General features: G+C 37.2%; 1 pseudogene; it reads left to right on the plus strand.

Moving 5' to 3' along the window:
• LOC140512394 (heterogeneous nuclear ribonucleoprotein A3 pseudogene) overlaps positions 1 to 13725 on the plus strand; it is a 183474-nt pseudogene extending 169749 nt beyond the window's left edge.
• Positions 13726 to 14197: the final 472 nt, after the last annotated feature.

The raw sequence follows: 14197 nt of genomic DNA on the forward strand, positions 1-14197 counted from the left end.
AATGCAGGGAAACCAAAAAAAAACCTCACCTGGCTTCTGCTTTCTAACACCAGCCAACTCCACACACAAGTAAGCTACAGCATTTTAGCTTACAGCTCAAAGAATCAGAGGCCACAACACACAAAGCCTCAAGTTTTAGGCACAAAAACTATGGGGCAGAGGCTCCTGTGCCCCAGACATGGAGATCTACTTTAAAAACCAGAAAAAGTGTTATTATCATGAGTAAAGCCAAGCAGAAAAGAAAAGAATACAGAATCTTTCTATAGGGACAAAGACCAAAACATCAATACCAAAGAGGTCAGCATTGAGACCGTACTCCCATCTGAAACTTCAGAAGGGAAGATGAACTGGTCTAAAGCACAAAGAACATTCTTGGAAGAACTCAAGAAGGATTTTAAAACCCAAATTAGAGAAATGGAAGAAAAACTGACCAATGACTTTAAAAATATGAAAAAAGAAATCACAGAAAAGTTTAAAAGGACATTTGGACAAATGGAAATGAAAGTACAAAACCTAACTGGTGAAACTAACTCCTTAAAAGGAACAATTGGACAGATGGAAAAGGAGATGCAAAAGTTAACTGGAGAGAACAATTTGATGAAAATTAGAATCAGGCAAACAGAAGCTAATGAATTTATGAGACATCAGGAATCAAGCAGAATTTAAAGAATAAAAAGGTAGAAAAAATACCTAATTAGAAAAACAACTGACCTGAAAAATAGATCCAGGAGAGAAAATCTAAGGATTATTGGTCTACCAGAAAGCCATGATAAATAAAGAGCCTGGACAATATCATCCAAGAAATCATCAAGGAAAATTGCCCAGAAGTCCTAGATCCAGAGGGGAAAATAGTCATTAAAAGAATCTACCATTCATCTCCTGAAAGGGATCCCGAACTAAAAATGCCAAGGAATATTATTGCCAAATTCCAGAACTATCAAGTGAAGGAGAAAATACTGCAGGCAGCCAAAAAGAAACAATTTAAATATCAAAGAGCCACAATCAGGATCACTTAGGACATTGCAGCTTCTACGTTAAAAGACTGAAGAAATTGGAATACAATATTCCATAAGGCAAAGGAGCTGGAACTACAACTAAGGATTAATTACCCAGAAAAGTTGAGCATAATATTTCAAGCAAGGAGATGGACATTAAATGAAATAAGAGATTTCTAGACCTTCCTGATGAAAAGGACAGAACTCAATAGAAAATTTGATCTTCAAATGCAGGTCTCAAGAAAGACATAAAAGGGTAAACAGGGGGGAAAAAAACTTGTTACTCAATATGAGCAAACTGTTTACATCCCTATACGGGAAGATGATACTCGTTAATCTTGAGAACTGTATATTTATTATGAAATGTAAAAGGCGTATACATAGATAGAGGGAAGAGTAGGTATGAATTAAATGATGTGATAAAAGATGTGATTTAAGGGTGTGAAGGGACTGTAATGGGAGATGTGAAAAGGAGGAGACAGAAAAAAATAAATTCCATCACAGAAAGAGTCACAAAAATATATTACAGTAGAAGGAAAGAGGAGAGGGAGATGAGCATTGTTTGAGAGGTATTCTCCTCTGATTGAATTCAAGAAGGGTACAACAAATTCAGTTAAGTATATAAATACAACTAGCTCTAAAGGAGGGGAAGGGGAAAAGAAAAAGGAGGGGAGGCTAAAAAGGAGGGAAGAAGTAGTAACAGAAAGGTGCTGAAAGAAGGGAGGGAAGACTGAGGGAGACAGTGGACAAAAATAAAACTCTATTGTGGAGAGAAATGGAGAAGGGAGAACTAAAAGCATAAACAAAGGGAAAGGGGATGGAAAGAAAGACACAGATAGTAACCATAGCTTCAAAGGATGAACTCTGCCATAAAAATGAGATGGATAACAGAATGGATTAAAAACTATAATCCAACAATATATTGTTTACAAGAAACACATTTGAAATAGGGGCATACACACAGGGTAAAGGTAAAAGTCTGGAGCAGAATATATTGTGCTTCAGTTGATGTAAAAAAAGCAGGGGTAGCAATCCTAATCTCAGACAAAGTAAAAGGAGAAATAGATCTAATCAAAAGAGATAAGGAAGGAAACTGTATCTCCCTAAAAGGCACCATAGAAAATGAATCAATTTCATTACTAAACATATATGCTTCAAGTAGTACAGCATTCAGATTCTTAAAGGAAAAGTTAAAGGAGTTACAGGAAGAAATAGACAGCAAAACTATACTAGTGGGGGACCTCAGCCTCCTCCTCTCTGAACTTCACAAATCTAACCTCAAAATAAACAAGAAAGAAGTGAAGGAGGTGAATAAAACTCTAAATAAGGTAGATATGATAGATCTCTGGAGAAAATTGAATGGGGATAGAAAGGAGTATACCTTTTTCTCAGTAGTACAATGGCACATATGCAAAAACTGACCATGTTACTAGACGATAAAAACCTCACAATCCAGTGCAGAAAGGCATAATGCAATAAAATTTATATGCAATCAAAAGTCATGGAAATAGAAACCAAAAACTAATTGGAAACTAAACAATCTAATCCTAAAGAATGAGTGGGTTAAACAACAAATTATAGAAACAATCAACAACTTCATTCAAGAGAATGACAATAACGAGACAACCTACCAAATCTTATGGGATACTGCAAAAGCAGTTCTTAGGGAAAGTTTTATATCTTTGAATGCCTATATGAGTTAAATAGAGAAAGAGATCAATGAGTTGGACATGCATCTGAAAAAGCTCGAAAAACCACAGATTGAAAATCCCCCAGTAAATATCAAATTAGAAATACTGAAAACCAAAGGAGAGATTAATAAAACTGAAATTAAGAAAACTATTGAACTAATAAATAAAACTAAGAGTTGGTTTTATGAAAAAAATTAATAAATTTGATAAACCTTTGGTCAATTTGATTAAATTTCAAAGGTTCTGATAATTCAGTTTTTGAGTTCTGAATCTTTTCAACCTTTCCATTTTTGGTTAGGTTGGTCCTTTGACAACAATCTATAATTGTGACCTTATTGAAAGCCTTATGTCTTAAAAGAGCCTTCCAGAATTGATATTCCAGAGGTATAGCTTTCAAAGCCTTGAGTTGCCTTCACATCATAAAAGATGCAAGAGTGAATACTTGTTGAAGTGTTTATAAAGGGAAAGTCACAAAGAGGGAGGACAAAAGTACTTTCAGGAATCATTGATGAGAAAGCATTAGTATTTTAGCAGTCTTGAGAGACTAGAATGACAACAACAGCAACCACAAACACAGCAAGCTCCAATGAAAAAGTCAATAAATATGAGAAAGTGTACATTTTCATGAAAACAAGAATTAAGGCCCATAATCTGACAAATGATTTTTTTCTTATATGTTAATATAATCATCAGAGAGTTTATGAGATTTAGAAGAAAAAATGCCACTATTGATCATCCCCTTCAGCTTGCTGCCCACACCTGGGTCACGTGTATCATATGCACCCACCATACAGTCATAATCATATAAATGCAAATTACAATTGCTATGCTGTGCTTTCCTGAGGTTTTGTGACTTTTTTTAGCCTATGATTCTCCATCTTTTGTGATGATCAGGGTTTTGTGACTTACAGATATTATTACCCTAATGCTTACTTGATTTATTCAGTTATAAGTTATTGATTTATTTATAATTTATTCAGTTATAATTTCTTGGAACACTGAAATTTCCAGGTCATTTCACCATCTCTATGGTGCAGTGGGATACATGCCTGAAAGCAAGACAGGCAGGTGGATGGATAGATGGATGGATGGATGGATAGATAGATAAATAGACAGACAGACAGACACAGACAAATAGACAGACAGAAAGATGAATTGATGTAGTCTTCTAGGACAGAGGTTTCAAGTTAACAGAGAAGTGAAGAAGCACCAGTCTCAACAGTCACAGATGGTTTAGACTGAGTTATACAAATCATATACTTCATATTCTTTCCTTGTGGATAGAATTGTTCATGTCACATTGGCTTTTAGCGGTCCAGTCACACACTCAATTCAAAATCACAAATAAAAATCATCTTCAAAAATAAATCACACCAAAAATAGGGGGAAATTAGTTTTGTCTAATCAGTTCAGTACAGTAAGCATTTAATAAGCTCGTACTGTGTATCAGGCACAGGTTGAAGTCTAGGGACACAAAGACAAAAATGAAAACTATCCTCAAGGAACTTACATTTTGCTGAAATGCAAGCAACTGTACAAAATAGGCTTTTTATTTAACATCAAGTGATATTTTTATCTTTGAATAATTTTTATCCATTTCCTTACTTTTTAAAAAAAGTGATATATGTTGTCACATATGGAAAGCTTGTTGCTTCTATTTTTGGTAACACTTTATCATGGTGACCATAGTCAAGTCATTTTACTTCTCTGATCCATAGTTGCCACTTCTGTAAATTGAGGAGATTGGATGAGATGACTTTAAGGTTCCTTCTGCTCCTAAATCCATGATCTATAATCTGATGATTTCACAGTGTCCCAAAAGTCTTGTCGCATTGACTTTTAGCAACCCAGCAGTCTTACACAACTAAAGCTTAAGATCCTTAAAATGACACAAAAACTTTTGAAACACTAAATAAGCCTATTTTGTAGATGTATCCTATGTCAACCTGACTTACGAAAAATCAAGATTAATTTTAAGAGCATATGCCTCTAGAGAGGCAAATGATAGGGTAGCTAGGGAGTCAATCATGAAGTCAAAAAGACTGTATTCAAGTCATGACTCTCATTTGTGACCATTGTATCTTGTGAGCAAGAGCAAGTCATTATCTTCTCAGTGGTCCAGGAAAATCTCTAAAACTAAGAATGAAAGAATTTTCCATGCAAGAGTATCCCAAAGCTATACATTCATAAGTCTCTTTAGAAAAAATTACATAATTTCTCCTCTATTGTATTTTAAAATGATTCAGTTTTTTTTTATAATTTTTTTATTTTTTTAATGTTTAACAATCACTGCCGTACAATTGCGATTTTATCCCTCCCCAGCCCCCCCACTACCTCCCTCCCTCCCCACGACTGCATACAATTCTGTATAGATTCTACATATACTTTCCTATTGAGTATATTTTCACTATAGTCATGCTATGTAGTCAGACTAAGATAAATGAAAGAATCCGTATAACAAATCAGAACATGATACACAAACAGATACACATACACAAACATGATCTGCTACATTATGTGAGTGACTTCCATATTTCTCTCTCTGAGTGTGGAAGGCATTTTGCCTTGAGGTCCACCATTGGGATTTTTTTTTTTTTCAGAAGTTCTTGTGTTATTACAAAAATCTAAGTCTACCAGAAAAAACTCTCACACACTGTGGTCGTTGCTGTGCATAAAGTTCTCCTGGTTCTGCTCCTTTCACTCAGCATCAGGTCATATAAGTCCTTCCAGGCCTCTCTGAAGTCTTCTTGTTCATCATTTCTTATGGCACAATAGTACTCCATTACATTCATATACCATAATTTATTCAGCCATTCCCCAATTGATGGACATCCCCTTGACGTCCAGTTTTTGGCAACTACATAGAGTGCTGCTATAAATATTTTTGTACATGTGGGACCCTTTCCCATTTTTATGATCTCTTGGGGATATAGTCCTAGTAGCGATATTGCTGGGTCAAAGGGTATACACATTTTTGTAGCCCTTTGGGCATAGTTCCAAATTGCTCTCCAGAATAGTTGGATGCGCTCACAGCTCCACCAACAATGAATTAGTGTTCCAATTCTCCCACATCCTCTCCAGCATTTATCATTTTCTTGTTCTGTCATGTTTGCCAATCTTATAGGTGTGATGTGGTACCTCAGAGTTGTTTTGATTTGCATCTCTCTAACCAATAGTGATTTAGAGCATTTTTTCATATGATTATAGATATCTTTAATTTCTTCCTCTGAAAATTGCCTGTTCATATCCTTTGACCATTTATCAATTGGGGAATGACTTGTATGATTATACATTTGGGTCAGTTCTCTATATATTCTAGAAATGAGGCCTTTATCCCCGAGCTTAGCTGTAAAAATTTTTTCCCAATTTACTACATCCCTCCGGATTTTGGTTGCATTGGGTTTGGTTGTGCAAAAACTTCTCAGTTTAATGTACTCAAAGTTATCCATTTTGCATTTCATAATTCATTCTCTCTCTCCTTTAGTAAAGAATTCTTCCCTTCTCCATAGATCTGATAAATACACTATTCCTTGCTTCTCCAGTTTATTCATGGTATCAATCTTTATACCTAAATCATGTACCCATTTGGACTTTATTCTTGTGTACGGTGTCAGGTATGGGTCTATGCCTAATTTCCGCCACACTGTTATCCAGTTTTCCCAGCAATTTTTGTCAAACAATGAGTTCTTATCCCAGAAGCTGGGGTCCTTGGGTTTATCAAACAGAAGATTGCTATATTCCTTGCCTACTGCATCTTGAGTGCCAAGTCTATTCCACTTGTCTACCTCTCTGTTTCTTAGCCAATACCAAGTGGTTTTGATAATTGCTGCTTTATAGTACAGTTTAAGGTCTGGTAGCGCTAGGCCACCTTCCCAAGCATTTCTTTTCATTAGTCCCTTTGATATTCTGGACCTTTTGTTTTTCCAAATGAATTTTGATATTATTTTATCCAGCTCTAGAAAGTAATTGTCTGATAGTTTAATTGGTATGGCACTAAATAAGTATATTAATTTGGGTAGAATTGTCATTTTTATTATATTAGCACGGCCTACCCATGAGCAACTAATGTTTTTCCACTTACTTAAATCTGACTTTATTTGTGCAAAAAGTGTCTTGTAATTGTGTTCATATAGTCCCTGGGTTTGTTTTGGCAGGTAGACTCCTAAGTATTTTATACTGTCTACCCTAACTTTAAATGGGATTTCTCTTTCTATCTCTTGCTGTTGAACTTTGTTGCTAATATATAGGAATGCAGAGGATTTGTGTGGGTTTATTTTGTACCCTGCAACTTTGCCAAAGTTGTTTATTAATTCAAGTAATTTTTTACTTGAATCTCTGGGATTCTCTAGGTAAATCATCATATCATCTGCAAAGAGTGATAACTTAGTTTCTTCTTTGGCTATTCTAATTCCTTGAATATCTTTATCTTGTCTAATTGCTACAGCTAACATTTCTAGTACCATATTGAATAATAGTGGTGATAATGGACAACCTTGTTTCACCCCTGATCTTATTGGGAATGCATCTAGCTTATCCCCATTGCATATAATGCTTGCTGAAGGTTTTAGATAGATACTGCTTATTATTTTATGGAAAGTTCCCTTTATTCCTACGTTCTCCAATGTTTTTAGTAGGAATGGATGTTGTATTTTGTCAAAAGCTTTTTCTGCATGTATTGAGATAATCATGTGGTTTTTGTTAGCTTTGTTGTTGAAGTGATCGATAATGCTAATAGTTTTCCTAATATTGAACCAGCCCTGTAGTCCTGGTATGAATCCTACCTGATCATAATGTATTAATCTCGTGATAAGATGCTGTATTCGTTTTGCTAAAATCTTATTTAAAATTTTTGCATCTATATTCATTAGGGAAATTGGTCTATAATTTTCTTTCTCTGTTTTGTCTCTTCCTGGTTTGGGTATCAAAACCATATTTGTATCATAGAAAGAATTTGGGAGGACTCCTTCTTCCCCAATTTTCAAGAATAGTGTATGTAGTATTGGAATTAACTGTTCTTTAAATGTTTGATAGAATTCACTTGTGAATCCATCTGGCCCTGGAGATTTTTTCCTAGGGAGTTCATTGATGGCTTGTTCAATTTCTTTTTCTGAGATGGGGTTGTTTAAGTATTCAACTTCCTCTTCTGTTAATCTGGGCAATTTGTATTTTTTAAAATATTCATCCATCTCGTTTAGATTGTCGAATTTGTGGGCATAAAGTGGGGCAAAGTGGTTTCTAATTATTGTTTTAATTTCCTCCTCATTGGAGGTGAGTTCACCCCTTTCATTTTTAATGTTAGTAATTTGGTTTTCTTCTTTCTTTTTTTTGATCAGATTAACCAATGGTTTATCAATTTTATTAGTTTTTTCATAAAACCAACTATTGGTTTTATTTATTAATTCAATAGTTTTCTTAATTTCAATTTTATTAATCTCTCCTTTGGTTTTCAGTATTTCTAATTTGGTATTTACTTGGGGATTTTCAATTTGTTCTTTTTCTAGCTTTTTCAACTGCAAGCCTAAGTCATTGATCTCCTCTTTCTCTATTTTATTTATGTAAGCATTCAGAGATATAAAACTTCCCCTAATAACTGCTTTTGCAGTGTCCCATAAGTTTTGGTACGTTGTCTCACTATTGTCATTCTCTTGAATGAAGTTGTTGATTGTTTCTATGATTTCTTCTTTAACCCAATCCTTCTTTAGAATTAGATTATTTAGTTTCCAATTGATTTTTGGTTTCTCTTTCCATGGCCTTTTATTACATGTAATTTTTAATGCATTATGATCTGAAAAGGATGCATTGCTTATCTCTACCTTTCTGCACTGGATTGTGAGATTTTTATGTCCTAGTACATGGTCAATTTTTGTAAATGTTCCATGTACCGCTGAGAAAAAGGTATATTCCTTTCTATTCCCATTTAATTTTCTCCAAAGATCTATCATATCTACCTTATCCAGAGTTTTATTTACTTCCTTAACCTCTTTCTTGTTTATTTTAAGGTTGGATTTATCGAGTTCAGAGAGGGGGAGGTTGAGGTCCCCCACTAGTATAGTTTTGCTATCAATTTCTTCCTTCAACTCCCCCAACCTCTCCTCTAAGAATCTGGATGCTATACCACTTGGAGCATACATGTTTAGTAATGATATTGCTTCATTGTCTATGGTGCCTTTTAGTAGGATATAGTTTCCATCCTTATCCCTTTTGATTAGATCTATTTCTGCTTTTGCTTTGTCTGAGATTAGGATTGCTACTCCTGCCTTTCTTACATGAGCTGAAGCACAATATATTCTGCTCCATCCTTTGACCTTTATCCTATGTGTATCCCCCCGTTTCAAATGTGTTTCTTGTAAGCAGCATATTGTTGGATTATGGCTTTTAATCCATTCTGCTATCCGTCTCCGTTTTATGGGAGAGTTCATCCCATTCACATTCACAGTTATGATTACAATCTGTGTATTTCCCTCCACCCTCTTTCCCACCATTTGTGCTTTTAACTCTCCCGTCTCCCTTCCCCTCCTCAATAGTATTCGCTTTTCTCCCCCTCCTCCTGCAGCCTTCCCCTCCTTCTTTTATCCCCCCTCCCTTTTAGTCCCCTTTACTCTTATTGCTTCTTTCCTCCCTTTTAGCCACCCTCCCCTTTCTTCCCCCTTCCCCTCCTACTACCTATAGAGCTAGTTAGGATTATCTGCTTAAGGTTATTGTTCCCTCCTTTGAACAAATCAGATGAGAGTACCTCTCAAACAATGCTCATCTCCCTCCCCTCCTTCCCTCTACTATAGTTTTGTACTTCTTCCTGTGATATAATTTGCCATTTTCTGCTTCCCCCTTTCCACACTTCTTATTACATTCCCTTCTCATACTTAAATCATATTTTTGCCATGACATCATTTACTTTATGCCCGTTCCCTCTACATATATCCCTTTTATCATAATAGCTGCACAGTTCTCAAGATTAACAGGTATCATCTTCCCTTACAGGGAGGTAAACAGATTGCCCTAATTGAGTTGCAAGTTTTTGTTTTTGTTTTTTCCCCTCTGTTTACCTTTTTATGATTCTCTGGAGACCTGCATTTGAAGATCAAATTGTCTATTGAGTTCTGGTGTTTTGGTCAGGAAGCTCTGGAAATCCCTTATTTCGTTGAATGACTTTCTCCTTGCCTGAAATGTTATGCTGAACTTTGCTGGGTAGTTGATCCTCGGTTGGAGTCCCAACTCCTTTGCCTTACGGAATATTGGGTTCCAATTCTTTCGATCTTTTAATGTAGAAGCTGCAAGGTCCTGTGTGATCCTGACTGTGTGACCTTGATATTTAAATTGTTTCTTTCTGGCTTCTTGTAGTATTTTCTCCTTCACTTGATAGCTCTGGAATTTGGCAACTATATTTCTTGGGGTTTTGAGTTTGGGATCCCTTTCCGGTGGGGAACGGTGGATTCTTTCAATGACTATTTTGCCCTCTGAGTCTAGTACTTCTGGGCAGTTTTCCTTGATGATTTCCTGGAAGATATTGTCCAGACTCTTTTCTTCATCATGGGTTTCTGGCAGGCCAATAATTCTTAGATTTTCTCTCCTGGATCTATTTTCCAGGTCAGTTGTTTTTCCAATTAAATATTTTAGATTTTCTTCTATCTTTTCATTCTTTAGATTTTGTTTGACTGATTCTTGTTGCCTCATTGAGTCATTAGTTTCTACTTGCCCAATTCTAATCTTGATCGTATTGTTTTCTTCAGTTAGCTTTCGCATCTCCTTTTCCATCTGGCCAATTTTTCCCTTTAAGGAGCTATTTTCTCCATTTAATTTTTGTACTTCTTTTTCCATTCGACCAATTTTCCCAGTTAGGTTTTGGGTTTCCTTTTCCATCTGATCAATTTTCCCTATTAGGTTTTGAGTTTCCTTTTCCATTTGATTAACTCTTCCTTTTAGGGAATTATTCTCTCCAGTTAATTTTTGAACTTCCTTTTCCATTTCTTCAATTTTCTTTTTCAGATTGATGTTCTCATCAGTGAATTCTTTTTTTATGGTTTTAAAATCATTGGCCAGTTTTTCTTTTATATCCTTCTTCAGACGTTCCAGGTAATCTAGTTGTGCTTGCGAGAAATTCATAGTCCCATCTGAGGTTTCAGATGGAAGTACAGTCTCAGCTCTGACCTCTTTGGTGTTTGTGTTTTGGTCCTTATCCCCATAGAAAGATTGTATGGTTTTTTCACTTTTCGTCTGCTTTTTCTGATTCATGATGTTGGCTGAGTGTTGTAGCTTCTGGTTCTTTCAGTCAGAAGATACAGATCTTTTAAGTTGAGTTGATGTTTGTCTAGGTTAAAAGCAGGCTTTTTTTGTTGTTGTTGTTGTTGTTGTTGTTGTTTCCCAGATCAACCCTGGGGTTAGCTTGATAGGTGTGTGGGAGGTGTGGTCTGGTCTCAGGATATCTCCTCAGCTGGCCTGAGGCAAAGGCAAGGTCCGGGGGGATGGTGATCCCAGCTTCCCTATTGTCTTCCCTTTTCCCCTGGAGGGCTGGGGCACGCCTAGAGGCTAATGCGTGTTCCCGCCCCTCCTGGGGCTCGTCTCCCGGCTCTGAGGCTTGCTTGGGTCTCAGTGCGAATTTTTCTCTGCCCTGGGTCGTCTGTCCCTCCAGATCGCCTCCACCACGGTAGGAAGAATCCCCCTTTGCCACCTCTCCAGCTTCTGGTGTTATGAGACCACCCGCTCCCTCCTGCTGCTCCCACTGATCCAGGATCAATCTGGGGAAGAATTTTATGGTTCCCTCACGGTCATCGGGGGGGAGGGGAGAGCACTTACTGATCACTCCGGCATCCCAGCTTCTGGATGTTCAAGTAGTGACCCACTGAAGTCCCGTATTTAGGCTGAAGATTTCAAAGGCTGTTGCGCTGATATCGTTGGCTCGGCCTGGCTTATCTCCTGCTCCGCTGGTCTCGCCCGCCACTCTCGGGCCCCTCGGGTCCCCTCCGCCCTGCCGCGCCGACCGCGCTGCGCTGTGCGCCGGGGTCTTACCCCCGCGGAACAGATCCCTCCCGTGGACCTTCCAGTCCAGCCTGGGCTCCGAATCTGTCAAAGTCCGTCTCCCACTGGATTCTACACCTCCAAAGTCTGTTCAGACTCTCCCCCCAGATATATCCAGAGGAGTTTTTCCAGGAGCTTAGGTGAGTCGTTGCTTTCACTCCGCCATCTTGGCTCCGCCCCCCAAAAATGATTCAGTTTTTATATAAAATTTCATTATTATATCACTTGTTTAAAGGGAGGTCCAACTACACTTTTTTTTCTTTCAGTGATGTTGAAAAAAGTCAGTGAATCTTCAGTGGGCATATTCCCAAAGAGCATACTCATTGGTGCAAATGCCCAAGGTTTTAGACATTTTTCATTCCCAGCCTATACTCCTCTCTTTGGACTGTCAGGTCACCACTTTGCTTTATTGAAGTCTCTGCTTTATTGAAATCAGAAAATTTGGTGCTATAAAATAATTCTCTGAAGATACTTTCTAGATACTACCAAGAAGCAACAATAAGGGATCATGCTGAGGTTAAACTGTAATCTTGACCTTAAAGAATAAAGACCATTTGAAAAGAGTCTCTTAGGAAAGACAGATTAAAAACATTTTTTCTTTGTCAAGAAAGTAATGAAATAAACCAAACACACTTGGCTTTTTGTTCCAAGAGACATTTATTCTGAACTCTGGAGAAGAGACGATTTGGAGAAAGGAAGATGGGGACCCCAAATGCATAGGTTTTTGACATCCTTCCTAAAACCTAATTCCTTTTCTTGTCTGTCATTTTTCACTCCCTTGTTGCACTTTTTTTTCTTGTATTGTCCTTTGGTCTTTCTCTTTCCTTATCTCCAATGGACACTTCATCCTATTGCATGACACAGCATTCAAAAAAATAGAACTATCATTGTGAGAATCTAACTTTTAATAAAATTAAGCCATCCTCACCTCTTCTTCTTAGTCCCACATTGAAGCCAAGTTGGAGGTGGACAGTCTGATCTCAAAATGGAGGTAAAACCCCCATCCTGTCTCCAGCCGCCATTGCTGCAGCAGGGTGCAGGAAGGTCATGATTCAAAGGAATCAGAGCAGTTGAGAAAACTGTTTATTGGTGGCTTGAACTTTGAAACTACAGATGATAGTTTAAGAGAATACTTTGAAAAATGGTACACTCTCACAGATTGTGTGGTAATGAAAGATCCCTAAACAAAACGTTCCAGAGGCTTTGTCTTTGTGACTTATTCTTGCGTAGAAGAGACAGATGCAGCAATGTGTGTTCAGCCATATAAGGTTGATCAGCATGTAGTGGAACCAAAGAGAGCTGTTTCTAGAGAGGACTCTGTAAAACTTGGTGCACATCTAACCATGAAGAAAAATTTTGTTGGTGGTATTAAGGAAGATACAGAAGAATATAATTTAAGAGACTAATTTAAAGAGTATGGCAAGATCAAAACTATAGAAGTTATGGAAGATCGACAGAGTGGAAAGAAGAGAGGATTTGCTTTTGTAACTTTTGATGATCATGATACAGTTGACAAAATTGTTGTTCAGAAGTATCATACTATTAATGGGCATAACTGTGAAATGAAAAAGGCCCTTTCAAAACAAGAGATGCAGTCTGCTGGCTCACAAAGAGGTCATGGAGGTGGCGCAGGCAATTTTATGGGTCAAGGAAGAAACTTTGGCTGTGGAGGAAACTTTGATGGAAGAAGTGGTTATGGTGGTGGTAATGGTGGCAGCAGAGGCAGTTATGGAGGTGGAGATGGTGGATATAATGGATTTGGTGGTGATGGTGGCAACGAAGGAGGTGGTCCCGGCTACAGTAGTAGAGGAGGTTATGGTGGTGGTGTAGACATGGATATGGAAACCAAGGTGGTGGATATGGTGGTAGTGGAGGGGGAATATAATGGTTACAATGAAGGAGGAAATTTTGATGTTGGTAACTATGGTGGCAGTGGGAACTATAAGGATTTTGGAAATTATAGTGAGCAAGAGCAATCAAATTATGGACCTATGAAAGGAGGGCTACAGTTCTCAGTAGGAGAGTAAGGAGTTGTCAGGAAAGCTACAGTTTACTTTAGACAGTTGTCCCAAATGCATTAGAGGAACTGTAAAAATCTGCCACAAAAGGAATGATGGAATCATAGTCAGAAAATTTACTTCAGCTTACACAGGAAACCCTTTCTGTTCAGGACTGTCAAAGCCACAGTTAGCAAAAAGTACAGCTATTGATTGATGTAATGTAGTGTCAATTAGATGTACATTCCTGAGGTCTTTTCTTTTTCTTTTCATTACATAAGGTATATTACCCTGTAAATTGTGGTAGTGGTACCAGGAATAAAAAATTAAGGAATTTTTAACTTTTCAATATTTGTGTAGTTCAGTTCTTCCACATTTTAGTAAAAAAAACTTTAATGAAACACAGTTTTGAAGGTGTTTCCTTGTTAGTTAACAAGTATAGAAGATCATTGTTAATTACTATTTTGTATGAATTTTGCTAAAGCTAATCGCAAAAAAACAC

The sequence above is a fragment of the Notamacropus eugenii genome, chromosome 6 (genome assembly GCF_028372415.1).
Source record: "Notamacropus eugenii isolate mMacEug1 chromosome 6, mMacEug1.pri_v2, whole genome shotgun sequence".
NCBI lineage: Eukaryota > Metazoa > Chordata > Mammalia > Diprotodontia > Macropodidae > Notamacropus > Notamacropus eugenii.